This window comes from Amblyomma americanum, chromosome 11 (assembly GCF_052857255.1).
Source record: "Amblyomma americanum isolate KBUSLIRL-KWMA chromosome 11, ASM5285725v1, whole genome shotgun sequence".
Classification (NCBI taxonomy): domain Eukaryota; kingdom Metazoa; phylum Arthropoda; class Arachnida; order Ixodida; family Ixodidae; genus Amblyomma; species Amblyomma americanum.
In genome coordinates, this window is record NC_135507.1 from 124,531,533 (window position 1) to 124,549,922 (window position 18,390).

Sequence of the window (18,390 nt, forward strand, 5' to 3'; positions counted from 1 at the left end):
TTTTTATGGAGGCAAAACGCTAAGGCGCCCGTGTGCTGTGCGATGTCAGTACATGTTAAAGATCCCCATCTGGTCGAAATTATTCTGGAGCCCTCCACTACGGCAACTCTTTCTTGCTTCCTTCCTTTACTGCACCCTTTATCCCTTCCTTTACGGCGCGGTTCAGGTGTCCAACAATATATGAGACAGATACTGCACCATTTCCTTTCGTGTAACCCGTGAAGCTTGCTTCCTTAAGATGCACGGCGTACTCGTGGGTGTGCTACGAGATGTCCCTTCAACCTTTTCGTGATTGGTACTCGTTAACCGAAACGTTCGCGTTAAGCCGCTACGCCGTAAGCGGGCATCAAGATATGAGGCTGAATGGAAGCGGAGGCGGGAGATTTCGCGCGGCAACTTCCTAAGCGCGCGTATTGCTCATGCGAGTATGCTTTGAGCTGGCTTGACGAGGTTTTACGGCACTACTAAACTGGTACGGCAAAATTCTTAGGACTAAATATGTACTAAAAACCTGAGTTTAATATTAAAAGGTTGGAAAGCACAAATGGTGGTTTGTGCTTCTTCATAAGGTTTTTGTTCGAATTGATTTCAAGCCGCTACAAACGTCTTGAATCAACAGACTTGGGGACGGGAAGGCGTCAGCATCTTTCACTGTTCCTTGTAGAACCATGAAGCGCGCACAGTTTAAGCCATGTCCCCATGAATGCATGCACTTGGTGGGAACTTGAAGAATGCGGACCCCGCGCTGTGTCGTGGTCGCTAAGGGCACATGTGCTCCTACAAACTCTAGTTTGCGCCATTTTTAAAAGCGGCTTAGCTTATAATGGGTATACGGGCCTTCTGGGACCCGACCGAAAATCTTTGGCGGTCTCTGAACCATTGGAGCTACCCAGATAAGTGCCGCTGTTCGCCGCTGCGGTGGCTGTGTGGTTATGGTGCTCGCCTGCTTACCTGAAAGACACGGGTTCGATCCCTGCCGCAGCGGTCGCATTTCGATGGAGGCGAATCTGTGGAGGCTCGCGTACCGTGCATGGTCAGTGCACGATATAGAACTCCAGGTGGTTGTAATTATGCGAAGACCCTCCACTAAGGCGTAACTCATAACCTGAGTTTGTCCCTCATAACCTCATAACTGTGGTTTGTGGCCATAGACCACAAACCACAGTTGCTGTCTAACGGACCCCTAATTCCCTCGCACATGCGGGACAACGTGTCCGTGATGCGGGGCCTGGCTCAGCACACCCGCGTGGAGCATTCCAAATGGATGTGGAACCTGCTCGAGTTCATGGCGCTCATCAACAACAACGAGGCTATCCACAACGATATGGACAGCTGGGGTCTCCGGTTAAATGACTCGCTCGTCAGAATCGACGCCCGCGTGCTGCCGCCCGAGAAGGTGATGCAGGGCAGCAACGCGTACCGCTACAGCGCGGCCACGGCCGACTTCTCGCGCGAGACGCGCGACCGGCCGCTGCACGTGGCCGTCGCCGTCGAGTCGTGGATCATCCTCTGCCACCGACGCAAGGACGCCAATGTGACGGAGTTCGTGCTCACCCTGATATCCGTGTGCCCGTCCATGGGCGTCAAGATCGGGATCCGCGCCTGGTGCTGCTGGACGACGACCGGCCCTCCGGCTTCGTGGGAGCTCTGCACGATCTTGCCAGAGGGGGCAATATTCAGTTGGCTTTGATCGTGCTTCCCAACAACCGCTAGGACCGCTACGACATCATCAAGAAGGTCTGCGTCGACCTCGGCCTCCAGAGGCAGGTTGGCCGAGGCTACTGTTCTTTGTCGCCCGAAGCGGGTAGCGAGATCCTGTAAAAACTCTGAATATACTTTTAAGACTTCTCTGGAGCCTGTTTCGGCGATGCTGTAAGATGACCATTGTACAGGGGTCCTGCGGCTTCGTCAAGTGGTCTTCATGATAGCTTTTTCTGCATACCTCCAGCATCCTGTATATTGTATTTGATGCAAACACGCGTTATTATTATCTTTATTATGAAGCGCTGTGTTCAGCTTTCCACAACGATATGGACAGCTGGGGTCTCCGGTTAAATGACTCGCTCGTCAGAATCGACGCCCGCGCGCTGCCGCCCGAGAAGGTGATGCAGGGCAGCAACGCGTACCGCTACAGCGCGGCCACGGCCGACTTCTCGCGCGAGACGCGCGACCGGCGGCTGTACGTAGCCGTCGCCGTCGAGTCGTGGATCATCCTCTGCCACCGACGCGAGGAGGCCAATGTGACGGAGTTCGTGCGCACCCTGATATCCGTGTGCCCGCCCATGGGCGTCAAGATCGGGATCCGCGCCTGGTGCTGCTGGACGACGACCGGCCCTCCGGCTTCGTGGGAGCTCTGCACCATCTTGCCAGGGGGGGGGGGGGGGGGGGGCAATATTCAGGTGGCTTTGATCGTGCTTCCCAACAACCGCTAGGACCGCTACGACATCATCAAGAAGGTCTGCGTCGACCTCGGCCTCCAGAGGCAAGTTGGTCGAGGCTACTGTTCTTTGTCGCCCGAAGCGGGTAGCGAGATTCAGTAAAAACTCTGAATTTACTTTTAAGACTTCTCTGGAGCCTGTTTCTGCGATGCTGTAAGATGACCATTGTACAGGGGGCCTGCGGCTTCGTCGAGTGGTCTTCATGATAGCTTTTTCTACATACCTCCAGCATCCTGTATATTGTATTTGATGCAAACAAGCATTATTATTATCTTTATTATGAAGCGCTGAGTTCAGCTTCCGTGAAACACAATTGGAATCAGTTGAAGTGAGTGTTCCTTTGGCCGTTTTAGTGCAAAAATAGGGAATGGTGTGGTATAGTGTGATGTGGTGTGCTTTTCAGGACTCAAATAGTTTTGAATTACCTCATTTCAGTTATTCTTCAGTTGATTTAATTTGTATAATTGGAGTCTCCAGTTGTTCATAACTGGCCAGAACACTGTGCACAAAAAGAATAATCACTTCATTTGACATGCTGAGCTCCGAGCAAGTCTCTGGCCAGGCGCATCCATGTCTGGTTGGTCATGCTGCAATGTATATTACTGTCAATATTAGCTGTTGGTTCTTTTCCCTGCGCTTTGAACACTTACGTCAAGAGCGATGTGAGGGCTGTCTAGGTGTGAAAGTTGATAGACGTGTATGTAAATGTTAACGTAGCAAGTAGCTATATCGGCATATGAAAAAAGTAGACTGGAGAAATCAGTGTTATGGCTAACGCAGTACGGTGCGGAATGGTGACGAATGCCCTCATTGTTTTCGGTACGCGTTCCATGTGATCTTCGCCCGCACCATCGGCAACCGCAAGAACATCAGCTCGGTGGCCACCAAGGTGGCGGTGCAGCTGAACTGCAAGCTGGGTGGCGAGGCCTGGTGCCTGAAAATCCCGCTGGTAAGCACCATGGTGATCGGCTGCGACACCTATCGCGACTCGAGCTCACCCCATCGCTCTGCGAGCGCCTCCGTGGCCAGCATGAACAAGAGCCTGACGCGCTGGTACTCGCGCGTCACCTTCCACGCCACCCAACAGGAGCTGGGCAGCTCGCACGCCTCGCTGCTGCTTGAAGCGCGGCTCAAGTACTCGCAGTGAAACGACGGCACCTCGCCCAACCGCACCATCTTCTTCCGCGACGGGGTGTCCGACGGAGAGATCCCCCAGGTGAGCAAGGCAACTTTTCACTCAGAAAACTTAGCGTTGTGGGCGTTGTGAGCGAAAAGTCACGAGCATGGATATGACAGCTGGTTGCGCACAGAGACCAACCTTCTCCCCAAACACGAATACGCTTGCATGGCAGTAGAAAAAGAGTAAGCTGTCCTCTAGCGCACCGCCTTTCATAAGAGGGTGTGCGCTTGAGGACAGCTTACTCCACTTTTTACTCCTTTCTGTTCATAGTGCAGGAGGCAGGTGGGCAGCATACGCCACATGACATTGCGACGTCGTCATAACATGCCCAGCGGATAGGAAGCGAGCTGCCCGCCGTGGCAGTTTAAATTAATGATTGGTCGCTTGAAAAGAGCAACCTGGGCCGCACAAGGCCCACCGCTGGGAGCACCTGCTATCGAAGGCCAGTGGCGCATCGCTTAATCGCTGCACCACTGTACCACTGCGCTAGGAGGGGTATGAGGACTCGCATGGTTCTATGATTGTAGCGAATGACCTTCTGCATATACGGGAATCAACCTATTATGCTGTCACGTTATGCCGTTAGGGTGGAGGTTAAGTGTTCTCTACAACTTTAGTTCTGTGGCCATTGAACTGTTACAATTTATTGGCTTTGCGAATACTAGTTCATTCTACAAGAGCGGAATTATCGGGGCCAGTTGTATCATGACAGACAGGACGATAAGGAAGAGACAAACACGAGCGCTGACTAGAAGTGAAAGAAAATTCTATTGCACTGACGAAATTTATACTCCAGTGTCACGCCCACAGAATAAAAACAAAAACTTTAACACAAAGCACCAAGATTCTCCCGCGTTCGTAGCAATCAAGGAAACTAATCACTTTTCTTTTCAAAGTGATAGAAGGTGTGCTCACGCGCTTCACTGGTTTTTATGGATAACATGCGCTTCGAATAATTCGTGCGAAAGCTGTTCCTTGTATCTCCTGAGTACTTTGCTTTTGTCAAGAATTGCAGTGCACTTGCAGGTGGCCACGTGTTCAGGCAGATTCTTCCTCGTGCTGTTTTTGATATGTCTGCTATGTACTCGCAGCCTGTCATTTAAACGACCAGTCTGTTCTATGTTGGTTGATCTACAGGACAAAGGGACATCGTAGACCACTTCTTTTTTTTTACATTCGGTGAAAGGCCTTTCGTGTTTCCCTTCGCACTGTTTCGGGGACTTCTCTTTTCGATTGAGGTTTTTGTAAAGCTTTTCTAGTTTGTCAAGGTGCAGTAAATAACCACCCTTACGTAGGACCGCCCCAAAGCTTTCTTCATAGGATGACTCACGCCATGCACATACGGGATCACAACAGTTCTTTCACGTTCCTCTTGTTCCTGTGTCGTCGTGGCTGCCCGGTGGAAATATTTCAAAATTTTGTAGCTAAGACTACAATGAACAGCATCCGGGAATCCTGCGATGCGCAGCCCTTGTAATTGGTTCTTGAAGCTTTCTTCGCTGCGATGTAGACATAACCTATTAGGGTGCATTTCAAGGCGCTTGTTGATACTGCTCTTTTTACTAGTTTCGGCTGAGCCGTACTGTAAGCGATGAAACCTTTCTTTGAGCGCGGGGAGTAGCACCAACAGATGTGCTCTGGGTAAACGAACACGCACAAGGCCAGAAACAGGAGTTGCACAGGGTTGTCTTGCGGTAATTCCTTCGTCAGAGTGAAATCTTTAAAAGTATCTTCGAAGATCTTGAAAAGTTCCCCTACATCACTCTGGGGTCCCAAGGTAGAGGCCTTGTAGACGTTCAGAAAATTGTCAACATAGCGGAACACGTTGAGCGAGCTGCTGTTTTCGAGGGCTGTTTTCAGTTTTCTGTCAGAGAGGCCAAGTAGCAGATCGCTGAGAAGCGGCGCCACGCATAATACTATACATACTCCTTTTTTCTGGATGTAAAGTATATTTTAAAGGTTATGAAGGTTGAGCGCAGATAAAACCCCAGGACTTAAGGAAACTCGCACATGTAATGTCACAGGCAGTTTGAAACCTAACGGTTCCCATTGTTTCGATTCTTTCCTTTACCGCCTCTCACAACAACTCGTGCGGGAGAGAGCAGTATAAGTTGTTCAAGTCGACCGAGAAAATGTTCGCGCTTTGCGGGCACTGTTATTCGAGCTACTTGAAACATCCTCAGGTTTTTTCTCACCAGGAAAGGGTCGGGCACTGCTGGCAAGGAAAGAGAGTTTTATAAATAGATAGTAACAAGAGCCTTGATAAGCACCCTCAATAGGTCATGACTGCATCGTAGCGAACAAAGCTTTAAGAACCAACTGCAAAGGTTGCGCCTCGCCGGATTCCCGGACGCTGTTCTTTGTAGTGATTGCTACAAAATTTTGAAAGATTTCCACCTGGCAGCCACGACGACACAGGAATAAGAGGAACGTGAAAAAACTGTTGCGATCCCATATGTGCACGACGTGAGTCATCGTTTCAAAGAACGCGGGAGTATCTTGCTGCTGGTTTTTAAAGTTTTTATTTTTTTATGCTGTGGACATGACCCTAGAGTATAAATTGCGTCAATGAAATAAAATTTTCTTCCATTTTATAGTCAGCGAAAGTGTTTGTGTCTCTTCCTGATTGCCCCGTCCGTCGCGCTGTTATTTATGTGTAGTTCTTTCTAGTTCAAATTTCTTTATCCTGCCGACACCATTTGAGCTCTGCAGTATTGTGTAAATAAAATCAGATAATGTAGGTGCAGATAATGCAGTGCAGGTGCGTAGTGCAGGCATTTTGCGCTGTAACGGAAGTAGTGGCGAACATCTGAAATATCAGGAGCCCTTCAGTACTGCGTCCCTCATAGCCTAATTCGCTTTGAGACGTCAAACACACATAAATAATTAACCATAAACATCCAAATAAAATCGAATCACGTTTACAGGTATGCTGCTTAGCTAACTTGTAATCGCTTGCTACATAACTATTGTGGTTATTCATATAGTTTCAATGAGAGACACGTAGCTGGCCGATGCTAATGCCATCCCCTAAAAAAATTCCAATACAGTTTCTGTTAACTGTCGGAAGAAATACATCGAGAATCTATTCCTTTCAGCAAGAGTTTTTGGCAGGGGAGGTCAGTTCTTAGAGTTTTGATCATATAGGAGTCGAGAGGCACACCCGCCTTCTCTTCGCGGCTATTGGAAAAATCGAATTTCGAAGACGTGATTATGCCCTGGTATGTGGCACCGCGTGGCCTCGAAAACTGCATGGCATGGATGGTACAGGCGTTGCATCATCTTCTCTTTCCCGCCTCCATGGACGGGACACTCAAGGATGCAGCAAGAATTTGTCTAAAGATCTTTCTGACCTGTTTTGAAGCGTTCGTCCCCACTCGTAACAGATACATGGGCGCGAAGTCTCAATGCATCTCGGCAAGTATTTTTCGGGTGTTAAAACGTCCTGGCGAGACAGAAAAAACTTACTCAATTTGTCCCTCCAAACTGCGAACTCTTGATAAATGTCTGCTGTAGAGTATTTTGTAGCTGTTAAGACAAAAAAAAATATACAGCGATCAGTTCAATTGATGCAGAAGAAATATGACCGCATTCCTCTTTACCTCACCAGTCTATTCGTTTTTCATTTTATTCTAAGTATGATTCTATTGCAATTTTGAGTCCATTGTCTTCCACTGCCCAACCAACTTCAGTTCTTTTCTATGCAACTATGCAAAATGTGTGAGGTTGCGGCGAGTCCTCATACCACTGCCGGCGCAGTGGGGGACCGGTTATACGATATGCCTCCACACTGCACGGTGGCCATTTCAAACACAGTCACCGGTGGGCCTTTGAGACCCAGGTGGCTATTGCTGAGCTCTGCGAGAAGCAATAGATGCAGAAAGCCTAACTTTCACACAAATTGTTCTTTGGGAGCCTATTGCCACAATACCAATCCATTCAGTTGCGCCATACAGCGGCCGAACTGTTGCCTTGCGCACTTGAGGGGCTATAGAGGATTGTCATTTCTTCGCTCGAGCGCCGTGCTGTCTTTCTCGCCCAGCACGTCTAGTTAAACCTCGTCTGTATGCTTCGGCCGTTTATCGGTGACATATTTGGTGGAGCCGCTGGGTAGCGTCCCATGTACTCTGACTACGAGGGCACTCTTGACGCCTGTTCTCCGCGCGTGGACTCAACACCCGTCCACAAGGTGAGCCGCCGTCTGCGAGGCCTACAATCAGAGTTCGGCCAACTGACAGTGCCTGTAAGGGTCATATCCACCGCGGCTAGCCAGACAACTCATCATTCCGTGAATGCCCCACCATTCGTCCTTCACGCACCTCGGTCGCCGCCACCGTTCTACGGGGACAGGTTCGGGGACGTTGAAGAATGGTTGGCGAGCTCCGACCGAGTGGCGGGTTTCAATGAGAGGGGCGGCGAGCGCAAATTGCGCAACGTCTACTATGCGCTGCAGGACACGGCCAAAACGTGGTTTGAGAACCACGAAACTTCCTTTGCCACCTTGGAGGCTTTTCGTCGAGAGCTGCTAGCGACACTTATTAGCAGCGAAAGAAAAAAGAAAGCTGAAATCGCCCTGCACTCGAGGTCACAGGAGCCGAACGAGAGTGTCGCGATGTTCATAGAGGACATGACGCGACTGTGTTAACCGGACCGACCCTGCTATGCCCGAAGCCAAGAGGTACGCCACTTAATGCGCGGAGTAAAAGAGCAGCTGTTGGCCGGACTGGTCCGTGACCCGCCACGAACAGTGTCCGACTTCACCAAGGAGGCAACGGGTATCGAGCGCTCTCTGCAGGAACGAAGCTCGCACTACGAACGTCAGGCTACTGTAGCAGCCGCTTCCCAGTGCACGCTTACGTCGCTACCCGCCGAGGAGCTTCGGGAGCTTGTAAAGAGTCTTGTGAGCAAGGAACTGGCGAAGGTTCGCTTTGAAGCTCCACAGGTCAGCGTCACTGCCGCAACGGACGTGGTCCGTGAAGAAATCCAACGAGTTGTGCAGCCAACCTCAGCTCCACATCCGGCGCCCTCCGTTATGACGTACAGCGACGCGCTACGTAGTCCCGGGCCAGCGATGCGAGCCTTTTCCCCCGTCGCTCCTGTGCCAGCTCTGCGCAGTACCCAATCGCAACAGTACTCTCCGTGCCGCAGGAGTCCAGGCCCCCCCCATGACAAAGTGCACGTGTGGCGTACGCCAAACAATCGACCGCTCTGTTACCACTGCGTGGAGCCCGGCCACATCCTCCGCCACTCCTCCTACCGCAGAATAGGTTTAAGGGGGTTTCCTCGACCGCGCTACGGTAAACGACTAAGGGATATCGAGCTGTACCTGGCTGATAACGTGCAGTCCTCGACCTTGCAGCGAGGCCAGTCCCGATCGCCATCCCAAGGCGGTTCTCTTCGCCCGGCCGCCCGTCGTCCTCTGGTCATTTCAGAGGTACCTTCCCACGTCGGGAAAACTGAAGACGGCGTTCTCCGGGGGTAGGGCTGCCGCTACTGGACCGAGTCAAGAGCCTCGACCCGACGATTTGACGTGACCCTCCCACCGACGACGACCTGACCCGACGACCTCGGCGACGCGCTGCGACCGACTGGTTTCCGCCGAAATTCTGGTATCCGCCGACAACCACGACGTTACCGCACTCGTGGATATCGGCGCCGATCGTTCTGTAATGAGCAGACAGTTAGCCATGGCCCTGAGGAAGGTTCTGGCCTCTTGGTCTGGGCCGCAGATCCGGACAGCTGGTGGCCATGTGGTAACTTCGAGCGGTGTCTGCACTTCGCGAATCCAGATCCGCGGTGTTACTTTCCCTGGTTGCTTTGCTATGTTACCCGAGTGCTCCAAGGACCTCATACTCGGTTTGGGTTTCCTTCACGAGTACGGTGCCATTATCAACCTTCAGGAGCTAATCGTGTCGTTTTCCACCCAAGGTTCTGTCGACAACGATACCGAGCCACGCAGGGCTAAGTTATGCGTCTGTGAAGACCACATATTGATCCCGTCAAGAGCGAGCATGTTTGTCACCACAGAGTGCGATAAGAGCCCCAGCACTCGTGGCATCGCTGAAACCAACATCTCTCTGCTCCGGTGTCGGCAAGTCTGTGTAGCTTGCGGAATTATTGAATTAAGCAGTGGGCGAACCGAACTTCTGGTGACCAATTTCGATTCTGAACCTCAGTGTTCGCCCGGCAAAACAGCTATTGCCTATTTCGAAGAACTTAGTGAATTCGCGGGAACGCACGCATTGTCCGAAATCACGGCATCAGTGGAGGCACCGACCACTCCCATCAAAACCGACGTGAACCCGAACCTGCCGTCTAATCAGGAACGCTGTCTGGAGAGCACTATCGAATCTTTCCACAACTATTTTGCCTCGTCCTCCAAGGTTAGGCAGACCCCGCTCACAAAACACCGCATTACAGTTGATTCAAATCAGCGACCGTTATGCCAGCCGCCTTATCGGATCTCTTCGAAGGAACGTGATGCCATTGGCCCACAAGCTCAAGAAATGCTCCAAGACGACGTGACACAGCCGTCGACGAGCCCGTGGGCATCGCCTGTGGTTCTAGCGGCAAAGAAAGATGGAACCCTACGGTTTTGTGCTGATTACGGCCGTCTAAACAAAGTAACCAAAAAAGACGTTTATCCTCTGCTACTCATTGATGACTCCCTGGACAGGCTACGCCACGCCACGTACTTCTGGTCGCTAGATTTACGCGACGAGAGGACAGTTGACAGCTGGAGGGTGGAGAGAGATAAGTCCCCTTAAGGTCGATGCTTCACGTAGATACTGTGGGAGAGCTTTCGCCTTTATGCCGTTTTTAATGCTATCACAATAAAAAAATTAGAGAGAACACTTACGGTTCGCCGAAAGGGTATAACGCGATATCGTAGCGTTTAGGCTTTCCATTCTGAGCAATTTGACACCTTTGAACGCATGTTTCTTTTTTGTTTTAAAATAAAAAAATTGATCTATTACACCCTCCAAATTTTCTTAATTAGCCTAGTCAAGCATTTGCTTTTCAGTCTCACGATTTTAAAATCTCTGCACACCCCTTTTTCTATATTTTATTTATTTATTATATCAGTTATTCAATTAATTACAGTGATTTCATTAATTCGTCAGAGCCTATCACACACCAGTCAATCATCAGTCATAAGAACCAAAACTTGCTGTGATGGCATTTTTTAAGCAGCCCCGACTCTAGGTCGTCGGTTAGAATCGCTGCCGTGAGCTAGGCTCGAACTGGCTAGTTAATTTTATGCTCGCGAAACGCTGAATCGTAGGACACTTCCGCAACATTCTACGGAAAACGGTTGGCGTGATAAGTTTTGTGTTACGCAGCCCCCGATTATTCCCGACACGCGGTGCCGAATACGACGACAGCTTTTCGAACCAAACGAGATGTATACTCAATCGCCTAAAAACGTTTGGCACTGAGCGTATCAAAGCTGCATCAAAGCTGCGAGATATGGTGTAGTGGAGGGCACGGGGATAATTTAGACCACCCTTGGCTTATCGATCTGTACAAGCTGTTCTTTAAGTGTCGTTTACATTGCAGACTAGGCAGGTATTTTTACATTTCGTGTCCGCTGGAGATGATGCGGACTTTGTGTTGGAAGTGTGATCCCGCAGGAAGCTGCAGTAGTGGACCACGCATAACGTTTTCCCGAAGCATTGGAGAGAATACAGAAAGCTTTTATTCCAAATTAAACTTAAATTTTCTTCCAAGAACGGTAACTTTTTATCGCAAGTAAGGCTGAATTTCGGACTAATAGAATATGATTACGAATCAAGAGACGAGGTCTGAGCATCTGCCATCTACGTACGCACTGATTTGATTCCCGGGAGTTCCGAATAGCATGAGAAAATGTTCGGGTATTGGAAACTTTGCAGACGGCACCTGCGTGGGCGATCGATCTTCCATGAGGAAAGCACGGCTAGAAAGTATGTGACAGGCATGCACGTCTTGCTCGGGACCAGGCTCGCGGTATTACAGTGCGGTAATGGAAAGTTTTAGCATAATATTTTTTTCGTGGTTTCCACATGAGGTGACGGGGGCTGTATGATGATGTGAAACATGAAAATTCGGTGTTGGAAGCCCGAAGAAGTGGCGATAAGCAGATTAGACTTGCGCGCGGGCTTCCTCCCCGTTCCATCAATATACACCAGCGTGGTTGCCACTGGGGCTTGGGTGAAAGCTCCTGGTGAAGCTCCTGGTTACTACACGCCGCTGCCTGGAGCCCTGGGTAGCGCATGCGCAATTGGCCCCGGCTCAGTTTTTTTATTAATGCGTACACATTGCATGACATTTTTTGCGGTTTTGTGTCATTAGGAGCTTGTCATCACGATAATGTTCGACCGAATTGAGTTATAAGAAAAACAATGTTTGCATTAGATTCAGCAGCTAAAAATATCGCAGGAGAAATCATGAGGTGTTTTTGGGGGTAGTAATTAATTAGAGCCAAAAATGTCCCAAAAGTGGTCGGGGCCCAACACTAATGGCGCAGAATTTTAAAACACCGGGAATTGGTGGAGCTAAAGCTTTGTGCCAAATCTGAAAAACCGGAAGTGTAGACGTAGCGAACCGTGGCGCCAAATGTAAAAACGAAGCGTGGCGCCAACTTTATAAACTCAAAATGGTCAATGATGGAACCTAATTTAGGCAAAGGGGGGCAAAGAGGGGCAAGGAGGCGTCAATACTTACGCAATCCTCCAGTGCGCGTGCCATAGTGATCTCATAAGTTTTTTTTATTTAACTGTGCTATAAATTGGTCTCACAATTCTGCGTTTTCAGCCCTGGGGCCATATCTGGTAGTTGGCGATTTTAACGCTCACTCCCCGTTTTGGGGAAGCGAACGCTGTGACTCTAGGGGCAAAATAATCGAAGATTTTCTCCTCTCGAATAATGTCTGTCTTCTAAAAACAGGAAAGGCCACATATTGTTGCCCAAGCTCAGCAAAAATGAGCTTCCTTGATTTAGCTTTCACATCACCGTCTCTTTTTAACGATTTTAAATGGGATGTTTTAAATGATCCTCTGGGAAGTGATCACCTACCCACTGTCATCAGGCTCTCGTCTTCCACTCCAGTCATCCCTACAAGACCACGGCGCTGGAAATTTCACCTCGCCGACTGGTCACTTTTTACAGAGCGTGCCACTCTAGATAAAGAATTTTCTGAAGACCTCAGCATAGATGAAATTAATGACAGGTTTACTACATGCATAATATCTGCTGCAACACTCGCTATACCACAAAAAAACATGACTCGTACAGAAGAAACACAAAGTATGGTGGACACAAGAATGTACATTTGCAAAAAAACAGCAAAATAAAGCATGGGGCACCCTGCGTCGGTACCCCACTGCAGAGAACTTACTCACTTTTAACAGGGCCAAGGCGAGAGCGCGGTACGTGCGCAGGAATGCTGAGAAAACCTCCTGGCAGAAATATGTGTCCTCTATAAATAGTTCAATACCATCAAAGAAAATGTGGGACAAAGTTTGTAAATTCACTGGTGACCATACTTCCTTCACACTTCCGCTTTTGACAACACCCGGTACACAAACATCGTTGGAAGAACAGGCCAATTTATTGGGCGAGCACTTTGCTGAAGTCTCAAGGTCATCCCACTACACAAACACATTCCAGAAACACAAAGCTATAGCTGAAAAACAAAAACTTCCATTCGGAGCAGGCATGCAGGAAGACTACAACCAGCCCATTACGCTCCAGGAATTAAATAGGGTATTATCTTCCGGTAAAAAGACAGCACCAGGCCCAGACAATGTGCATTACAATATGCTTGCCCATCTCTCTGATACTGCCGTACAGGCACTGTTAAAATTCTTCAATAAAATATGTATGACTGGCAGAATACCTGAGGAGTGGAAGAAAGCAGTAATAGTACCTTTTCTGAAACCCGGAAAACCACCAACAAGTCCTGACAATTACAGACCAATAGCCCTCACCATCTGCATTGCTAAATCTTTTGAAAGTGTAATAAATATTAGACTCACCTTTGTACTCGAATCTCGGCAACTATTAGATGTACATCAATGTGGATTCAGAAAAGCATGCTCAACCACCGATCATCTTGTCCGCCTAGAGAACACCATACGGGAGGCGTTCATCCACAAGCAGCAGTGTATCGGGGTCTTCTTCGACATGGAGAAGGCATACGATACCACGTGGAAGTTCGGCATCCTCCGCGACCTAGCAGAGCTAGGTATCCGAGGCAGGATGCTGAACTGCTTGAACGACTTCCTGGCTAACCGCACATTTAGGGTCCGCCTAGGAACAACTCTCTCCATGCCTTTCACCCAAGAGAATGGCGTACCCCAAGGTTTCATTCTAAGCACGACACTCTTCGTAGTAAAAATGAATTCGTTATCCAAAGTAATACCCAAGTCCATAATGTATTCGGTTTATGTAGATGACCTACAGATAGCATGCACTTCCTCCAGCATATCGTCCTGCGAGAGACAAATACAAATCACACTAAATAAACTGGCTGCTTGGGCAGAGATAAATGGGTTCAAGTTCTCTCCTCAAAAAACGGTAGCTGTTCTGTTCTCATTGCGACGAGGCCTACAATTGAATCCCAACCTATACTTGAATCAAGCCACACTACCAATTAAACCAGGACATAAATATTTAGGACTCACTTTTGACAAGAATCTTACATTTCTACCACACATTAACAACCTTAAAAAGAAAGCATCCCAAGCCCTCAATGTATTAAAGGTGCTCTCGCGAAAACGGTGGGGGTCCGATAGAACATGCCTATTACACATCTATCGCTCTCTGGTACGCTCCAAGCTGGACTATGGGTGCATAGTATACGGTTCAGCAAGAGCATCCTACTTGAAACGACTGGACCCTGTTCATAATCTTGGTCTGCGACTATCAACTGGAGCATATAGAACATCTCCGGTAAACAGTCTTTACATTGAAGCTAATGAGCCTGCACTAGAGGATAGAAGAGTCACGCTGACATGCGCATACGTCCTAAAAACCCGTTCTCTTCCTAAACATCTCTGCCATCCCATTGTTACCAAGTGCCCATCCAAAAGATTATTCAACAATAAACCACAATCCATCCGGCCACTAATAATGCGCTTTGAAGATAAATGTGAAGAGCTAGGAGTACTGGATGCCCTGCCGAATATTGCACAAAAATATGAAAATTTACCACCATGGTACAGCCTGCCTTCAGTGTGCAACTTCACACTGACACACTTACATAAAAAGGAAATGCCACATCAGCTCATATTACAAGAATTTTTTGAACTGCAAGAAAAATATGACACCTTCACTGAATTTTACACTGATGGGTCAAAAAGAGAAAGTCATGTTGGAAGTGCAGTAATTCAAGGAAAAAATGAAAAAATGATACGACTGCCACAGTATGCATCGGTTTTTACTGCCGAGAGTTATGCAGTCTTTGTAGCCGTAGACCAAATAGTAAAAGAAAACATTAAAAATAGCGTCATTTACACCGATTCACTGAGTATGCTCAGAGCGCTGCACTGTAGAAACGCTGCTGAACCCATTATAGGAAACATCATACATAACATAATTAAAATAAAAAAACAAAAACATAACATTATATTCTGCTGGGTGCCCAGCCATGTTGGAATTGTCGGTAATGAGAGAGCAGATGCATGCGCAGCACAAGCTCGAATTGATCAAATAAAACAAGATAACATACCACACAGGGATTTTTTGAAATTAGTGCACAGTAAACTCAGAATTAAGTGGCAGGCTGCATGGGAAGAACAGGCAAACAACAAACTGCATTCTATAAAACCCGTTTTAGGAGAATGGAAATCATGTAGACTTCAAGAACGTTTCACTGAAGTTATTTTATGTCGGCTACGCATTGGGCACACACACCTTACACACAACTTCTTACTGACAAAACAAGACAGACCTCTCTGCGAAATGTGCGGCGAGGTACTCACTGTAAACCACATTTTAATTTCATGTACAAAACTGGAACAACCGAGAAAAAAATATTTTACAACACTCTACAATGAATACATCCCATTGCAGCCCAAGTTGCTTTTAGGTGATCAAGCACTGGTTGATCTTTCAAGTATTTTTAAGTTTCTTAATGAAGCCAATGTTTTAAACAAACTCTAGTTATAAAAAGTTTAACATTTAACAAAAACCTAACCTTGTGTTTGGCGCATCATAGCCATAGTTGCTTTTGCGCCATTAAAATCAATATAACTAACGAACTTTTCAGCCCTGGGCTTTTAACCTTATGTCACCTCTCTGTTTTTGAGCCACCAACCGTCCACTGACTTTTTGGTAACTTCCAATGCCCTCTGCAGTCAGCAGAAGTGCACTGGCAGGTGATGCTGGTGGCGGCAGTGGGCGCGACTGAAGCGTGTCTCAGGCGTGCGCGGCGCAGGTGAAGCAGTGGGAGATCGATCAGATCGTGGCCTCGCTGCAAGCGCTCTTCCCGGGCGTGCAGCACAAGCTGGCCTTCGTGGTGGTGACCATGCACATCTCCACGCGCTCCTTCTTGTCGAACCGTGAGAACGTGCCCAACCCACCGCCGGGCACCGTGGTCGACAGCGAGGTGACGCGCCCCGAGCGCTACGACTTCTTCCTGGCGTCGCAGAGCGTGCGCCAGGGCACCGTGGCCCCGTCCCACTACAACGTCATCTACGCCACGACGGGCCTCAAGCCGGACCACATGCAGCTCCTGGCCTACAAGCTGACCCACCTGTACTTCACCATCCGCGGGCCGGCCCAGTGCCAGTACGCCCACAAGCTCGCCTTCCTCGGCGGCCAGCCGATGCACGCGGAGCACAACCCGCGCCTCTCCTCTACCCTATATTACCTACCTCTAAACTCTGGCGTTCGGGCTTCACCGACGTTCGCCGGTGTGAGGAAGGTGGGAAGGGAGGTTTGCGCCCTCTGCCCTCTTGTGCACACCTGCGCACACCATCTAAGGAGTACGGAAAGAGACTAAGCAGGTGTGTGTGATCGACCACCGCATATTGCCATGGCAGTTCATGAACGAAGCGCCGCCGTCTAATTGAAGCAGGGAGGGGTTCAGGCTTTAGCATTGCTGTGTAGTAAGGGTTTCTTTTTCAGGTGAGAACTCACTGGCGATGTGAAGGGCTTGTCTGATGATTGTTTGTGGAAAGGTTCATGCCTCAGGCCTTCGCTGTAGGAGCTGCTGCGTGGCAGCAAATGTCACTGATTCGAAGTTCATTTGTACTACATGGCACATTTGCTTCCGCTTTACCTTAGAAGAGCAATGAATTCGATATGTTTTGTGGAATTTGATTCCCTGTTTTACTTTTTTCAAGATTCATCTTGGAACCTCTGTGAAGTATTATGGTGACTGAAAGCCCTCTGTTTTTTTCTCTGGAAATGGTGAGTAAGGCATTGTGCTTAAATTAGATCTGCTTTATTTTTGTTTCCATTTAGTTCAACATTTTTTATGTAAAAAAAATTGGGGAACACTTTTGTTTCTACCGATGCTTTACTTTATAATTTCTTGCTTTTCTTTTTTCCTTCATTGGGTGCCTTTTCTTGTCAGTAGTTGGTTTGCTTTCCAAAGTTGTTAGCAACTTTTTTGTTTTTTGTATTGTCTTTACATGTTGGTTTGCTTTGAATTCGTATTGGAACTTTTTGTCTGTAAATGCTGTCAGTTGGTTTGCTTTCAAAAGTTCTTGAAGCAACTTTTTTGTTTGTTTTGTTGTGTTGTCTTTACATATTGGCTTGCTTTGAATTTGTATTGAAAGTTTTTCTGTGTGAATATTGTCAGTTGTTTTGATTTCAAAAGTTGTGGAAGCAGCTTGTTTGTTTTTTTGTTGTCTTTACATATTGGTTTGCTTCGAATTTCTACTGAAACTTTTTCAGAGTAAATGTTTTCATATGGTTTGCTTTCAAAAGTTGTTGAAGCAATTTTTTTCTTCTGTTGTCTTTAGATGATGTTTTGCTTTAAATTTGTATTGCAACCTTTGTTGTAAATGTTGTCATAAAAACTTGACTGAAACTGATTTGGTCGGAGAAGGTGTGCTCTTGCCATTTGGTAAATAAAGCCCCTTGAAGCCTGCGAGGTTCCTACATGAGAAGTCGATGACAAACGCCATTTCTCTGCTTGCTGCCTTGCTTGGTCTCATAGTTGAAAGGACCATTTGGAACACTCATCTGCTCAAGAGGGGTTAACTTCATGTGTGAGAGTAAATAGCAGAGAGCAGAGAAAGCTAGGCCTTCAAAACGAAAGAATGGTGCTACACTAAGCAATCTAGGGAACTGAAATTGCTTGGCTTGGAGTTTTTCTCCATGTAGCACCTGGGCATGGAATTATCCGGCATAGATCTACGTTGTTTTGGACATTGTGGTGTGAATTACGACTGCAAACATTTTTTGAAAAACAGTGCTGCTGGTCTGGCTAAGATAGTTCCGTAATTTCAGAATGGTATGCTCAGGAAAGCCCCCCGAATGCTTAAAGGTTTTTTCATGTAGAATGTAATGACATTTCCCCGGTCTCTTAGCTTAACGTCTTAGTTTACGAGATGGGTTTCAACGCTCATGCCTCAAAAGGGCTAAGTATCTCAGGAGGAGCAGGCAGATGGCAATGAAAGCTGTGTTATGTAACATAGGGATGTTAAAATTATTGGCTTTGGGGGCTCTTCTGAGCATAAAGTATCAAAATTAGAAGCTAAGCAACGAACCGCAGTCGCAAGCATTGTATGCGAACTAAAATTCTCAAATTATAAAGTGCTTCAAAATGCTAATTGC

The 18,390-nt window shown here is 47.8% G+C and overlaps 1 pseudogene; it reads left to right on the forward strand.

The window, feature by feature from the left end:
- Positions 1 to 1,198: 1,198 nt before the first annotated feature.
- On the forward strand, positions 1,199 to 16,988 carry LOC144109881 (piwi-like protein 1; annotated as a pseudogene).
- Positions 16,989 to 18,390: the final 1,402 nt, after the last annotated feature.